This window comes from Populus nigra, chromosome 3 (genome assembly GCF_951802175.1).
Source record: "Populus nigra chromosome 3, ddPopNigr1.1, whole genome shotgun sequence".
In the NCBI taxonomy this organism is placed as follows: Eukaryota; Viridiplantae; Streptophyta; class Magnoliopsida; order Malpighiales; family Salicaceae; genus Populus; species Populus nigra.
In genome coordinates, this window is record NC_084854.1 from 13,819,446 (window position 1) to 13,831,915 (window position 12,470).

Here is a 12,470-nt window from a genome sequence, read left to right on the forward strand (position 1 = left end):
AAAAAACTGAACAAGTGTCTAGATGCTTTATTGTTTTTTTTTATCTTGGATTGTTGGTTATAATTAAGTTGACTATGAGAAAATTTAATATTTTAATAAATATAAAATATTATTTAAAAACCAAAAATAGTAGGCGTGTGCAACAACGCACAAGCATGTGGGATATACCTATGCTCTTCGAGTGGTGCTTACAGCGTCTCCTGATAGACAAAAACAAACTTCTACAATGGCGCATCGAGCTCTTCCAAATGGTGGAACTTGTATAGACAGAAGACCAATGATGTGGCTTTGACGGACAATTTTTCTTCTCCTCTTTTTTATCTCTCCTCGCCTCGAGTTTTGCATCATGATAGTTTGTATTGTATTAATTTTGGTCATTATTTTTTCACTATTAAAAAATTGGAAAACACCAAGGAAAAAATTTAAGAGCACACTTGGTCAGTATACATTCTCATAACAAAAAATTCAATCATGTAGTAAAACATCAAACTTTAAAATAGAAAAGGCCTTCACTAGCACTTTTCTTTTATTGTCCTCTCCTTTTCTTTTGTTTGTTCATATCTAAATTTGTTGAAAGAGAAATAAATCAAGGATTATGACACTTTTCAAATAAAGATATTTGTAAAGCAGAAATCCATATAAAAAGCCTACTATAGAATTGTATAGTGCATTAATGTTGCAATATAGGGTTCCCCACCAAAAAAAAAGAAGAAGATAAACAACTTTTTCCATCCCAATATTGTTCCAGTAAAGGGCCATATCTATTACTCAAAATCAATAGATAAGCACAAAAAACAAGGCGATGCAATTTCATTTTGGTTACATAAAGAAAAGAAAACAAAAAATAGTGCAATGCCTAATTGAAAAGATTGTGGTTTATTTTTTTAAATAAGATAGACCATTAGAGAAGGTATGAACCATACAAGTCGAAATGAAAGCATGATTTGTGATAACCTATTTTTAACAAGTCTAAAAACTCCTTATGACCCTCCTCCCTTGGGCACGCCTAATGGAAGGAGTATGCCCTGAATGGGGGCTTAGCAATGTGTCAAGCCCCAAGTATGCTGGGTTTGGCAGTATGCCAAGCTCTGACATGCTGGATTTGGTGTCAGCCAAACCTAGACACTTTTATACTTGGCAGTATACCAAGCCCTAGGCATGCTAGCTGCCAAGCCCTAGACATGCCTATAGGAATGTGCATCCTCTCTTGGAACGCCCGAGGGAATGACCATGTTCCTTTGGCACACTCGAGGAAATGAGGTAATGTGGATTTAACAAACATGTCAAATCCAAGACACTTAATGTGATGTGACCAACTCATTTCCAGCAATAGCCTTTTTGCTAGTTACCAAATTCCAAAGCCTAATTTTCAAGGTAATACCCTTCATCAGGTACCTCATTCCTATGTCCACGTTTGGGTATTAATTTCATTACCGGGAAACAAATTTCTTCGCCCTTTACTAAGCATTAATCTCATTATCGAGAAACTAATTCCTTCAATCTTAAACCACAATTTCAAACACAATATATCGTTACATTTACAAAAACTAATATAATAACTTAAGTAAAGGGAAATGATAGGGAAGGAGCACAACACCTATCCGCTGTCGAAGCTCAAGTAATACTTCCATACTGCTGCACAGCTCTCATGGCTTCTCTTGTATTAACAACTTTATCACATTATATTTCATTTCATGTTTATTTTACATAATATTATTCTAGGTTTACTCCTAACAATTTAACCTTCATTTCCACTTCAATTCTCATTAAATTTTATTAGCTTCCAATTAAGCATAAGGAATTTATTCATTCCTAGACACATTCTACAAATCAAATTACACAAGGCACATGAAACTTATTAACTTCTAACCATTTTAAATTTAAGAATTATAAATTCATTTTTCCTTTCATTTTTCTAAAATATACAAAATAAGAGAGTATGTGAATTCTATTCAAACTTTCTCATATGGAACACATTGTTTAAACATACAAAAAGTTTTAACAAACTAAATAACAATTTTATTAACACTATTAACTTCTCATTCGTATGATCATACCCATAAATATATTATATCGCACAAATATTATCACATTTGCATAAATTTTCACTTTATTATTTTTTTGGCTGGCACCACAACTTTTTCTTATACCATGATTTATTTAAAGTTCTTTTCATTAACTCTTCCTTTACATGAGAAGTCAAACACATTCATATTAGCATTCATCTTTAAGTTTAATAACCTCCCTTAATTTTCAATTTTCAACAACATAAACATTTCAATCAATCTATATAACGTAACTAAAATTCTTTAAAATAATTTCTTTCATAAAATTTTACATTAATCTATCACAATTTCACTTAAATAAACACAATCCAACTATATACAAATTGATCCCCTTATAGCAAGCCTACATGCTCTTAAGAACATCATGTTTTTCTTCATTATTTCTTTCAAATTTAACACTAATTACAAGTTATTCGAACCCAATTTGTTCAATTCACAATCAATTTGTATTTTCTCCAAAATTTATACTATGACCCCTAACACAAAATTCATAATTTAACATCAACTGCCTTCATTTTCATATAAGCTTGCTAAGCTAGGTTTTGAACCACTTACCAAGTAATATTCTCATCTTCGAGTTCTAACCAGTTAAAAATTTCCATGTCCCTTATTTTTTTTACCGGGTCAACCTAATTTTTTAAACAGGTCAATTAAGTTTTTTATCTTCAACTCAAACTGAGTTGACCCACAAGTCCTGTCTAGGTTTTAAAACGATGCTCCTTACCTTTGCAAATAAAAAACGTTCCTAATTATATATATAGAATAACTTATAATTTATTCTAGTGTTTTTTATGCTATTGCAAGTTTATTCTTTTGTTTGTTAAAATCACAAGTTAGTCCATCAAATGCACTTTTAATTTTTAATTTTTTTTGTATCTGGTACAATTGAATACTTTGATTATAAAGGAAGGATGTGTTAGGTAAAAGAATAATATAATTGTGATTAAAAAAAATCAAATATGAAAACATATGGACTTAATATTAGATTTTTTAAAACAAAAGGATCAGCTAATTATTTCATTAAAAATGCAGGGATCGAATAATAGTTTACCCTTTATATTATATAGTAATGTTTGCTTATGAGTGACTGTGAAAATGATATTGGCGATGTTTGCATGATTGTAAATAAATCCTAATAGCAAAAATATCATATAGTAATATAAGTTAATTAGTGATTGTCAAAAAGAATATTAGTGATACTTGCAAGTTTGCAAATAAATTTATACATGAATTTTACAACAATATATATATATATATATATATATATATATATATATATATATATATATATCGATTGGAGTATTTAATTTAAACATACAATATTCCAAAAAAAGTCAACTATTTTAAAATTATGTCAATGATTTACATAATAAGAAATTAAGTCAAATAATAATGTTCTCGTTGAAAAGGAGATTTTTGAAAATTTTGAAATTGATTACTAAATTGAGATTTTTGAATGATAAAAGAATTCACTATAATTTGTTTTTATGGATATTTAGCATTATACCTTATATTTGTTTTTAAAGATTTTTTAGAATTCTCTTAAGTAAGAAGAAAAAAAAATCGGGTGATTTTATAGTGTAGAGATCCCTTATTGGGCTGATTTGGAAGCTTCATTGCAAAAGTATAAAAAAGAATGAGCCCCATCTCTACTAAATTCGGCAAAGGTGGTGTTTTAACCGTACAGTATTTAGAAGGTGGTCCAGTGGTAAGAGTTTAAGATTAAAGGGTTTACTCCCTCTGTGGTATCAGGTTTAAACCGTATAGTTGCTCATATGATGGCTACTGGAGGCTTACATGTTCGTTAACTTCAGGGCCCGTGGGATTAATCGAGGTGCGCGCAAGCTGGCCCAAACACCCACGTTAATAAAAAAAATAGTGTTTTTTATTTATTTATTTATTTTAATTTTCTTCATATGAATGAGCTTGCCATGTTATAAACATTAGGCTACTAATCCATATCAAGATTTCCTGGTCATGTGGATCCTAATTTAGGCTTTGACTAATTTATTATATGGGCCATATCCTAAATCCTAAATCAAGTGCCTCATCCATGAGAAGGATATGCCTAGGCGTTTATTCCCCTTTAAGTAAGGTTTTGTGACCGGATGTCGTCGCCCTTCCACCTCCAAGGCAGAGGTCCTGCTAGATAAAGATGTTACACATATGGTTCAAATTTAGTTCGATGCTAGATAAAGAGTTGGGATCATCCATTGCTACTATAACTGCTATAGTGTTTGTCATCATGGTGGCATTGTATTTTTGAAAAAAAATAATTTTTTTAAATTGATTTTTTATATAATTTTTTTGGTATGCTGATGTCAAAAATAAATTATAAAAAATAAAAACACAATTAAAATTGGCCATGGATCATGTCACAACTGCATGCACTACTTGAAAATTGGCAAATAGCAACAGAAACGCAAACAAAAATATTCCAACAGAAAGTTTTCATTGGTGATTTCTGACAGAAATAGTGATGAAATAAAAAAATAAAAAAAATCAATTAAAATTCCATCGACAATTCCATCAGGAATTTAACACATCAGAATGTTGACAAAATTGTCAATTGGATTGTCATTGGTGTTTTTAAATGAATTAAAACTTGAAAATTCTCTCTACCTTCCATTTCTTCATCTTCATTTCCTAAAAAACATAGCATTAGCCACCCTTTTCAAACCTCTTCAAATCCTCGTGGTCCTCTTGCAAATCTAGCCACCCAATACGATTGTGGCAACCAACATTTGTTAATAGTGTTAGCTTTCATCTCTTGGTTCTATATTTTGTCAAGTTTCACACCATAAAATTAGCAAACACACATTTTTTTGTAACCCATTTATGTTTTAAGTTCATTTATTGAAATTTGTTTGTAGTATTTGTTTTCTTTCTTATATATTTAAGTGTTTTATAGCTTTTTTCTAGATAATTTTGTTGTATTAATATATAATTTGTATGTTAGGGTTTATTCAGGATTTGAGAGAAATTGATTTTATTTTTCATTTCATGAAATTGAGTTTGATTTTGTATCTTAGGTGTATTATAATTGAAGAAATAATAGGTAATTTAACAGGTACCAATTATATTTTGTCAATTTCATTGTTAAGTTGAAAATTCAGAGAAAATTGATTTTTTTTGAATTGATAGTAATTAAAATGTATTAATTTAGGATGAATAAGTTTGAATTGAATAAATGATGGATAATTAGTTGGGTACTAATTGTTGTTTTGGTAATTTTATTGTTTAGTTCATATTTTGACAAAAAAATGAAATTTGTATAGAATTCATAATTAGTTATTGAATTGTGAATTTATTTTTAATAAAAAGTCAAATTTGGAATTGATAGTTACATTATTAATAAATGTTGTCATCAATATTCTATATAAGTTTCATAAGTAATGGACGATTATTCTTGGATGTATCTAGATTCAAAAGAAAGGTTGTTTGGACAAGATTATCTTAAAGGGGTTGCACCTTATAAGCAATGTTATCAATTATTTTTATCTCAAAATCCAAATATTAGTGAATCTTAAATTTTCAAATTACAAAATAAATAGTTTGTCACGTCGTTTAAAACACATGTATGTATTTAATAATTCATAAATTCTAAGTTTAGATTTAGTTATGTTTTTTCTTTGACCCATAATGACTGTTAACTTTAACTAGGTGTTCAACATGGGAGCCAATGCTAATAAATTGGAATCCGTATCTTTAGGTACTGAAAAAAAAAAGGTCCAGTGTTATATAGGTAATTCATTAATGAATATGTTTATCATATTGAAAAATATGGTGAGACTAGAAAGACCTATAGTAATAAGGTTTGTAAAGACGTCAACTTCCAATGAGTTTAAAGTTGATTATTATGGAAAGTTTTAAGAGGTTATTAAATTATGATATTATAAGTCACAAATAAAGTGTTTTTATCCAAATTTTATTGGTATGATATCAACATAGAAATTAGAGTAGATTTTTAGAATGATTTGGTTGAAATAAATAAAAAATGTAAACTTTGCAACAACAACAATGTTTTTATTTTTTTTTCCAAACAATGTCCACAAGTGTATATTATACATTCACCTTTTCCTTTTATATAGGATCATTATATAGATGATTGGTTATCTGTTATGAAAACCAAACTTATAAGTCATATCCAAGTTGTTGAATATGGTAACGATGAAGTAATTAAAGGAGATGATGTCTTTCAAATGGATGAGTTAGTTGATCCATATCAAATTACTATATATACTAAGTTAAAAAAAATCAAAATGTATGTTTCACTAAGAATACTTGTGTTGATATTAATGTTGATGAGTTAAATATAATATATTAAGTAAAATTGGATATAGAGAAGTAGATGAAGATGATGAGATCGACCTTGAATTCAACAAAAAATATGATGTTGGACATGACGATGAAGAAAATGAAGAGGGATAGTTCTGATAAAAGGTGTTGAATTGATTTAGATGTAATGTTTCATTTTATCATAAAATTAAAATTGTGTAAGACACTTGTTTGTGCTTTATAATTCATTATATTCATATTTCTTGGATAATGTTTTATGTTTTTGGAGATGTGTGTTTCTTTTTCAATAATTCCACAAGTGTTTTTTTTTTGTTATGGTTATGGATTTAATATGAGCAATTGTTGGCTTGAAGATGTTTGGTGGTGGTGGTGTTGTTATTTTTGTTGGTGTTGTATGTTTAGGTTGGCTTGGGGATTATAGCAATTAACCAAAAAAAATATAGTGAAAACTTTAATGGAATCATTGACCGACAAGTCCATTCCATCAGTAATTTTGTTGGCAATTTTACACCTATTTCATTGAAAGTTACAGAAAATTAGGAATTTTTTATTGAATTGTGACTAAAAATTCCATCAAAAATTAATTTCTTATGGACTTGGTGATGGAAAATGGACAATAAAATCTAATTTTTAGCAGAAACAATCTATCTGCATTTTGTTGAAAATTCCATTGGTATTTAAAATGACGATGAAAATACCAACGGAACGACAATCCTTGACAAGCAACTTAGCACCTATAAGTTTTCATCGAAAATCTCATTGCAATTAAAACACTAATGGAATTTTTTTTCTTAATTCAGACGAAATATTCCATCGATGTTTTTAAATTTTATAAAAGTGTTGTAATAATTGGTTCAACCCCTTATTGTTGGTTCAACCCCTTATTGTTATAAATTTTACCAAACTCGCCCTTTCTCTCTATTTGGATAGCTATCTATTGCGTAGAAAGATGAATTACTATGCTTAGTTACTGTGAAGTGTGAACGTTATTAAGTTTGAAATGGAAGAATGGAAATTGATAACTAATTAAGGATTTTCTTTAAAAAAGTTAGCACAATAAATTAAAAACTTAAGCAGAATAACACAATTTGAAAAAGAATTGGTGGAATAACACAATTTTAACTTGTCGTGATTTTGAAATACGACATCTTATGGATGTTACATTACTAAAGTGCAACAATTTATCCTATTACATTTAGAAATAAGACAAAGTACCATGTTTCAATTTGAAATAACATGTTATGAAAATAAATTCAGCCTCCATTTTTCTCTCCTAATAGAAACAAACGCTCCCCACTTCTCTCTCTAAACAACTTACTACTAGCCCTCCTCACTCTCTAAAAAAAACATAAAAAATAATTCATTTTCTCCATAAAAAGCCAGTAATCGCACCATTTTCATCTCTAAACCTTGAAGGACATTTTTCTCATTGGAAAACACATCCTATGCTGCTACCACTCCCCAACCGCGACCACTATGTTGCCACCACTTTCCAATAAAAAAAATAAAGTAAATTTCCTACATTGCTATTAATTTTATGGGTTTTATATTTAATTTATGATTGGTATTGTTGTGATTAAATCATTGTTTATGGTTAGTTTGAAATTAGGTTTGTTGAATTTTTGATAAATTAGCGATGAATTAAGTCAATTAGGGTTGATTGCATGCAACTAAGTATAAAAATAACATGAATTAGTTTGGAAAATTTTACGTTGCATTGAATGTTTGGATAAGTTGCTAACTTTAGGTATTTTGTATTGGTTTTTTAAATTAGCTATGAATTAAATCAATTAGGGTTAATCTCATTCAATTGAGCATGAAAATAACATGAATTAGGTTCAATTTTGATTAATTCTATGTTGCATTGAAGTTTTAGATAAGTTGTTGAATTTATGGATTTTGCATGAATTGGTTGAAATGAGCTATGAATTCCTGCAATTAGGGTTGATTTCATGAAATTTTGTTTGAATTGTGTTAAATTGATTGGGTTTGATTTTATTCTTTTTCTATATAATATTTTATACTATCTTTATGTTATGTTATTATGATGGTACTATTGCTCATAAGGTGAACAATAATATCATTTAAAATAGCAGAAAAAATATGTTATTAAATGCTAATTTAGGTATGTCATTTGTGGATATGAAACAAGCTATATGTCATGAAATTGGGTGGAATTATAATGGTATTGAAGTTGATATAACTCAAAGGTGTCAAGTTGAGGAACATCAAAGTTATCTTTACCGATTACGTGTGATGATATTTTTAAGACAATGATTGATTTTTTTGTTCAAAATGGATTAAACATGATGATATTTCCTTTCAAGTAATTAAAGTACTGAATGTAGCTACGTAAGGTCTACCTAAGATGATTGAGATTAGAGCACTAGAACCTTGGATAGATGTGATGTCCAACATTAGAACCGATATAAAAGGCTTGATATCTTCTGAACCTAACTATTTATCAACAGTGTAGGGTATCAAATTCACACTTACTCCTAAATCCAATAAGACTTGTTCTATCTTATGATTTCAAATAATGTATGAAATGGTGGGACAACTAAGATCTTTGTATTTAGAAGGGGTCTTAAATTAGATGATGACACTAGCATGTTCAGTTAAAAAAGGCTTTTTCTTTCACATTTAATCTCCTCTTAGCTGTGCATAAATCCTTAAAGAACTTGGTACAAAATAGGACTTGTCTAATTACAGTAAGGAGCGGAATATTAACTTTCACTTGTTTGAATAATTCATAGATTTTAGCATTCATTAGATCATGTTTAGGTTTCCCTAACCTTTTTAGGAATGGAGCTTGAGGAATAAATTCTACATCACTCATTTTTCCTCTAACTTTTTTTGAACCGTCTCTCATTTTTCCTCTAACTTTTTTTGAACCGTCTCTTTTCTCACTCATTTTTTTCTTATTTATTTCACCTTTTTTTATCACTCAAACTCTCATTTATCATTTGTCTTTGGATTCTCTCTTCACTTTTCTTAGAGTTCTTCTCCTCAATATCCCTAGGAATCCTAAAAGTTATAGCTTTGTCAACTATCTTTCCACTTCTAAGGGTGGTGATGGCTTAGACTTGTTCTTGGTTTGAAGGTTCATTAGATCAAGATTCACTCATATGCATTTAGCCTCTAGGATTTGGCATTGGTTGAGCTGGAAGTTTTCCCTTCTCTTGATTGATTAGTGATTAATTTAACTTGGTTAGTTAAATTCAAATGTCATCTAAAGTCCTATTGGTTTGATCTTGAAATTTATATGATTTGTTGTTAATTTTTTTTTTGGTTTGCATGAATTGTTAAAAAGTATCCTATAGGGATATTTTATGAGGTGGTTGATATTTGTTATATATGCTAACATGAAATGGTTGGGGTAGAGGTTGAAATGTTTGAGGTATTGGAAAGATCAAATTTCTTCATCTAAAATTTTGGTGGTTTATCGATCCAGAATTATATGTATCAGAGTATGGATTGCATACTTGGCTTAAAAAGAGCTTTCTAACATTATTTGAATAAGAAGTTTGGCCATATGGCAGATCCTTGAAGACCAGAATAGTAAGACACTCATTTGTCCTATGCTCTTTGTTCTCATACACTACACAACTTTTCTCTTATTGTTCACTCACGACATGTATTTTTTTAAGCTCAAGAAACTCTATTTCCCTAACTAATAATGCTAGTCTAGAATTAAGGTCATAAGTCTCTTTCAATTTGAACTTCCCACTTGAATGAGAAATGATGTTTTCCAGACTCAACATGAATTGGAGAGAGGTCTCTCATTACTTTGTGTTCTCAGCTAATTGATAAAAAAAAATCAAAGGCTCCACTTGTTTCTTTGTCATAAAACTCACCATTACACATAATTGATACTAGATTTTTAAAATTTACGGTAAGACGGTTATAAAAAAACTCACTAACCTCCACATTTCAAAACCATAGTAAGGGCAAACATTTAACAAATCTTTAAACTTTTCCTAAGCTTGATGAAAGAACTCATTTGGACTGCAAGAAAAATTCATTATTTGACGTTGTAAGGCTGCATTCATATAAGGGGAAGCAATTTTTTTCCTCAATTTGCATTTCCCTTCATATGCATATAGACCTAGGTATCAAGGAGTTTAGCCAAAACTTAGCTTTATCCTTTAAAAAGAATATGAACAATTTAAGACAAATAGTTTCCTCGATGCATGTTTAATCAATAAATATGTTACATACCTCTTCAAAGTTTTTAATATGTATGTATGGATTTTCATAATCTATACCGTGAAATGTGGGAAAAAGTTAAATCATGTTTGTTTTCAAATTAAAAGCTTATTGGTTAAGGGGCAAGATAATACACGAAGGTGTACCTTTTCTCACCAGGTAAAGATACTCTCTAAGAGTATGAAAATTAGGTTGGTCATGTAATGGTGGAGGTCCATTACCTTGAACACTCCCTTCACCCTTTACATCTCCAACATTAGCCATAATGAAAAAAAATTGATATAACAACCCGACTTTACCTCCATGGTCAAGTTTTCCTTAAACTCCAAAGGAACTTATGGTATCACTCGAAAAGGGTCTACTGCAGCCTTTTATAATAATAAATCATGAAATACATCATAGATTCTAGCTAAATATGAGGGTAGGGCCAATTTATATGTTACTAGTCCAATTCTCTTCTCCAATTCGAAGGGCTTGATGCACCTTGGTGTTAACTTTCTTTTTATTCCAAACTACAACATATGTTTTTAAGGAGCAACTTTCACATATACCTTATCTCCTATATTAAATTCAATAGGCCTTTTCCTGACATTTTCATAACTCTTTTGTCTATCATGAGCCACCTTCATTTTATCTCTTATGATTTTCACTTTTTTCGAGGTAATCTGCACCAACTCTAGTCTAAATAACTTTTTATCACTAACTTCCTTCTAACAAACAGGGGTTCGACATTTTCTTCCATACAAGGCCTCGTAGGGAGCCATTCTTATTGTTTCTTAATAATTGTTATTGTAAGTGAATTCAACAAATGGTAGAAGGTCATCCCAATTTCCCATAAATTCTAATATGTAGGCTTTTAACAAATCCTTCAAGGTTTGGATGGTTTTCTTTGACTACCCATTAGTCTAAGGGTGAAAAGTTATACTTAAATTTAATTTCATTCCCAGAGCACATTGGATTCTTGGCTATAAATGTGAAATGAATCTGAGAGGTCTCAATAGGAAACAATCGACATCGGCACCCTATGTAATCTCATTACTTCATTCACGTATAGCTTTGCTAATTTATCAACTAATTCTATTATTTTTATAAACAAGAAAAGTGCAAACATTATCAAATGATCCACAATAATCTAAATGACATTATTACCTTTCCTTCTTCTAGGCAAGCCTGACACGAAATCTACAGTGATATCTTATCAATTTCATTCGGGTATTAGTAGTGGTTGTAAAGGCCCAACTGGCTTCTAATGTTTCACTTTTACTTGTTAACAAACTTCACACTTAGCCACGTACTCAACTATTTATTTCTTCATGTTTGGCCATCAGTAAAATTCCTTCAAGTCTTTATACATTTTTATACTTCTTGGATGTACAATAAATCTCAATTCGTGAGCTTTTTTAACACTTTCTCCTTTACAACCTTGTCCTTAGACAAATATATTCATCTACCCATCACTATCATCCTATCCTCCAAAAAACAAAACGGATTCTCAACCCTTGATTTCACCTTGTTTTTCACCTTATGTACTTTAACATCTCTTTGTTGAACTTTCAACACCCCATCTCAGAGTACAAATCACACTCACAATTAAACCAACAAAGAGTCTTTAAACCCCACTTCTAACTTGGAATTAATCTTTTTCAACTCTAGCAATTCTTTCATATTCCATTCTTCTAATTCATTCGATATTGCCTTGTTTTGTAACTAAAAGCATCAACAATAATATTTTCTTTCCTCGGGTGATAGTCTATAGTACAATCATAATCCTTGATCAATTTCATATATCTTCTTTTATGTATATTCAATTCCTTCTACAACATTAAATATCTCAAGCTTTTATGATCAGTGAAAATTTATACTTGAGACCAATATAAATAGTGTATCCATACCCGC